The following is a 5,169-nucleotide window of genomic DNA, read 5'->3' on the forward strand; positions in this document are numbered from 1 at the left end:
CCAGAATCTACCTCTAGGAACCTAGAGGATTTACACTTTGGACAGTACTTTGCTTCCATGTATTCTTTCCTAAATAGGACGCACCCCTTTGGGCAAGCATGTATCTGTCCATACGGCATCTTAAGTGCACGAAGGAGTTTCTGTGACTCATGCATGCTCTTTGGCAAAAGGTGACCCTCCGGAAGTAGGCTGCCAATAACTATCAACATACCATCGAAGGCGTCTCGACTCAGGCTATACTAGGACTTTAACGCCATTATGCGTCCAATGGCATCTAGTTGAGAAACCTTTGTCTGGCCGTGAAGGGGTTTCTGTGCCTCGTGATCGTCATTTAACATGTCTGCTACCCCGGCATCAGCATCATAATCCTCAACGCATGGTCTCACCACCTCCTCTCTCATACGATCGGCATCACCATGATAGACCCACCAGGTATAGTCTGCCGTAAATCCATTCTTCCAAAGATGTTCCCCCATGACCTTCTTCGTTTGTCTTTTCCAGTTTGCACATTTACTGCAGGGACAGCAAATTTTACTCGCTCCTTTAGCAGCCACGCCAAATGCCCATTCCAAGAAAGCATCGGTCTTATCGATCTATTCATTGGTGACCTGACCCTGACTTGCGTGGCCCTTGTACATCCACTCACAGTCCTTCATCCTCTAACATATATAGCGACGAGTAATACAAACATCAATTGTATCTACACGACATTCCTACTATCTAATAGGTGAGGATAGGTCCTAATCCCACGCGAGGATGCATATGTGGGGTTAGTTTCCATGCTCTACTCCTATCCGAGATAGAATTTCGGCAACACCTCCCCGCTGTTCTCCAAATACACGTCCTGCTAGGGAGAGTGTGTATCCGGAGAACAACAGGGAGATGATGCCGAAACTCTGTCTCGGATCAGAGCAGACCATGGAAACTAACCCCACCTACGCATCCGTGGGCTGTCCAAAAAATGTGGACAATTCAAAATAGATACGATTTTAGATATGGAAATATTTGCATATTTCCAACCGTATCTCTTTCGAACGGGAGACGCCTAACTAGGTTACATGATCTACGACCATGATATGCAAAGAGGGGTTATACCTAGGGTGGCGGTGGAGTCAGGCTAACGGGGGGGCCATGGCGGGTCGGTGCAGTGGCGAGGCGACGCGGTGCAGGCAGACCCGCAGCGGCGAGGAAGGCGATCGGGGTCGCCGAGGTACTCTGGCTCTGCTCCGACGGGCTCTTCTCTACAAAAAAAAGAAACATAAAACTATCAATACAAAATTTCGGCAGCACCTCCCCTGCACGGTAAGGTTTCCAAAACCTGCAAGAAAACCAACGGCACGATGGCCGACATACACAAGATTATATCCAACCATATATATAACAATGTCACGACCACTCCTATGACTACCACCACTGCTACTCTACCACTACTACTACCGCAACTACTAGTAATACTACGACGACGACGATGGTAGGGCATACCTAGTGGGCGTCGTAGGGCGGCGGTGGTAAAGGGGCCAGGGAGCCGATGGACAAGGTGACGGCTGGGGAAGTGCCGGGGGCGGCGGCGGGGTTGGCGCCTCCTTCTTCTTCCTCCTTCCTCCTTCTTCCTCCTCCTCCTCCTCCTCCTCCTTCTTCCTCCTCTCCTCCTCCTCTCTTTCTCCTCCTCCTCTGGCGGCGCGAGCGCGGGACAGGGCGGCGGCAGCGGTGCTGGCACAGGCGTGCGTGTGTGCGTGCGTGCAGTGTGTGGGCCGACTGGGCCGGGAGGTTAAATCCCCTCTTTGCCGAGTGCCCCCGATCTGGCACTCGGCAAAGTTTTTTTTATTTTTTTAATTCTTTGCCGAGTGCCAGATCGGCGGGCACTCAGCAAAGAGGGTTTTTTTAATTTTTTTAAAAAAATCTTTGCCGGGTGCCATAGGTCCTGACACTCGGCAAAGAGACTCCTTTGCCGAGTGTCTTCTCCTGACACTCGGCAAAGAGGCTCATTTGCCGACTGTCATTTTTTTACACTCGGTAAACCATATTTTTTTCACTTTTGACCTCCAAACTTTTTCTGCAATCCTCAGACAATACCTTGTACTCCATGTTCCAATGTGCCACATTTCTGGGACTTTTTCTATATTTCTTTAATTTATTTCATTTAATTGAATTTTCTTGGATAATTCAAATTATAACTGCTAGTCATTCGAATAATGAAAAAAATGAATGGAAAAATGATATTCATATTATTTAGTATAATGTGAGGCCATATCTAGGAACAGACCACCAATTTCGAACATCTTGTTCACGAAACATGACCACGAACTTGCGGTCGAGTGGTTCTTAAATTATATAAAAAGCAAACGAAGTCCGAAAATCATGAAACTTGTCAAGATGTCAAGATATCATGTGTGGAGGCTGTGATAAAATATTGAGGATGTTTCGCGTAAGTTGTCACGTACGATGCTTGCAAATCGAAGTCGGGAGGATTAAATCCACTTCCTCCCTTTCTTGAACCATCTCCCAAAATAGGCTTCTCCCACGTTATTCTTTACGATCTCCCATAATCAAAACCACCCGTATCATTGAGAGAGATTTGTACTGTTCACTGGTACCATAGTATCTATATTTTATCCTTTTTCTATATTTTTTTTTGTCCCTTACCTACTGGCAGATCATTTTATTGTTTTTTTTTTTGCTTATTTTTTCCCACGCAACACGCAGGGTTACCTGCTAGTTCCCTATAGATTTTTATAACCAGACCAAAGCAATACTGTGCGGAAACTCAGAACTTGCAGCACGCTCATTTTATTCCTATCTGTAAATCATACAAGAAAGAGCATATCAAAATGACTCCAACGACACAACCCTTGTCTTCACTGAATATTATATATTTAGTCATCGAGGAGCTATATTAAAAATCAGCAAGTGAACTGGCCAAATCCGATCTTCTCCGCGCCAACATCGTAGATCACCTCGGTGCCCCGCTGCTGCGTGTTGCCGATGATGTTGAACGGCATCGTGGAAGGTCTCGGCACGAACGCGAAGCAGCCGGTGGCGGGCGCCGTGTCATCAGGGTATATCAAGATCGCGACGGGGCTGAGGTCGAACACGGAGCCGTCGCTGAACTTGAAAGACACAGCCGGTAGGAAGATTGCATTCTGGCCCGTGAAGTCGTAGCACGTGTCGAGGGGGTCGTACGCCGGCGCCGGCTTGTACTGCGTCATGGTGAACTTGAACCGGTCGCGGAGCGGAGTGTACGCCTCCGGTGGGAGGTAGGTGAGGATGGTGCCGGAGTCGAAGAGCGTGCCGTCTTTTGTGAACACCGTCGGTGGCACCGGCAAGATGAAGCCGCCGATGTCGATGGAGACGAGCTCCAAGAAGTACAACGACGGGTGATCTTTCTTCTGTATCATCGCCGTGTACTGCACCTTGTCGTTGGAGGCCGGAGTAGTGGAGCCGATGGTGAGGTACCCATGCGTGGTGTCGAACGACGGCAGGCAGTACGAGAAGGTGGCGCCGAACGTCGCGGCGGCTTGCGAGGACAGCGACAGCGCGCCGCGGCCGAGGACCGATGAGCCCATCAACGTCGCCGAAGCCACCGACGTTTGTCTGGCCGCATCCGAACGCGAACCCGGGGAGTGCCTGCGTGGAGGTGAGCGACAGCGTCTCGTGGGACAGGACCCCAGCGGTGGACGAGCCATCGCCGTACTCGACCTTGTAGACGCAAGTGCCGTTGCTGCACATCCCACCGGCGGACTGCGCACTGCGGGTGGCCGCAGGGGACAGCGGAGTAGGTGGTGGACTTGGTCGGGTCGAAGACAGGGTCGTGCTGCTTGTAGCAGTGCCCGGAGCAGGGTAGACACTGGATCCACGACACGTCGCTGCCCGTGTCGATGCTCAGCGTGTAATTCTGGGCCGGCGTGCCGAAGCCGACGGTGACCACGAACTCTAGCGTGTCGAGGGACCTCCCGGAGCTGTCCGAGATCGTCACGGCTGGCGCCTCAGCTGGCGGCGCCACCGGAGGATACGAAATCACGGGGAAGGGGTCTGCCGATGGAGCTGGTGCGGCAGCTGATGATGAGACGGAGGACCTCTGGAGGAGTGTGCTCAGCCGGTTCATGTCGTGGTTGAGGACGTGGCGCTCAAATGCGCCGCAACATTTCGGTGGAGGACCTGGAAGCCCGCAGACTGCTGGGATTGTGAGCTTGTTGCCAGAAGATGTCACTGTGGGTCATTGGCATGCAGTAAACGGAGTCAGGTACACGTTAAGCACGAATATTATCGATCAGCTGTGTTTGTATATTGCAAACCTGAAACAACGGTTCTACACATTGAACTGAAAATTGGTTCTAGAGGACCCGCGTATTAATATTGCTTTCTTTTTGACCAAAAAAATCAATTTGCCAGTTTTAGTATGCATTATGGAGGTGTCTATTACCATGTACCAGTAAGCAGCTACTGCATTGGAACGATCCGTAACTGTTCATTTGTCTGACAGTATGCGTTGAAGTGATGTTTTAAATAAGATACTTGTCCACTACTGGAAACCAGAATTGTTCTGTCGGTTTTCAATTTTCCTTGTCAGTTTCTAACCAACATAACAATGTATAATCTTCCTGTCGGTTCAAGGCAACCCAATAGGGGAATCTTGGTTTCCCGTAGTGCTCGTAGATGATGAACCCTCGATGTTCCATTCTATTGTCTAAAAAATTGTCTAATAATGTTTACTTATTGAGCTTGTTCAAGATTTTATAGGGACCTCCGAGTAACTCCACTTGATTGAGAAAAGTGAATCCCCTATATCAGGCTAAAGAGGATTAAGAAAACATAACTACATATAATAAAGGAGATGTACTCTTGCAAATTGTGATTCTTCTTCCTTTAGGCATGGAATCCACATATCGCTTAGTAAAAAATATCTTTCCTTTCTTCCGTGTGTTCTCGTTTCTCTTAGCTTATCTTCTCGTTGTAGATCCGTCTGCCCGTTTGCACGGGTGGCCCATATGCTCTGCCACGACAACTTCTTTGGGGATGGCCTAGTTGCTCCTCGCCTGCTACCCATCCGGTGTGGCTCGGCGTCCGGGGGAAAGGGATGAATTGTTCTCCCCTTTCGTTGAAGGATTACAAGAGGAAGTTTTCTAAATTAAGAAAAAAATTAGGAAAAAGAACCGGAAAGTAGAGTTGTTG

At 49.2% G+C, this 5,169-nt stretch overlaps 1 pseudogene; it reads right to left on the reverse strand.

Annotated features, from left to right (window-relative positions):
- Positions 1-2,771: 2,771 nt before the first annotated feature.
- LOC136519418 (aspartyl protease family protein At5g10770-like) lies at positions 2,772-4,120 on the reverse strand (annotated as a pseudogene).
- Between the last annotated feature and the right edge of the window lie 1,049 nt (positions 4,121-5,169).

This window comes from Miscanthus floridulus, chromosome 18 (assembly GCF_019320115.1).
Source record: "Miscanthus floridulus cultivar M001 chromosome 18, ASM1932011v1, whole genome shotgun sequence".
NCBI classification, from domain to species: domain Eukaryota; kingdom Viridiplantae; phylum Streptophyta; class Magnoliopsida; order Poales; family Poaceae; genus Miscanthus; species Miscanthus floridulus.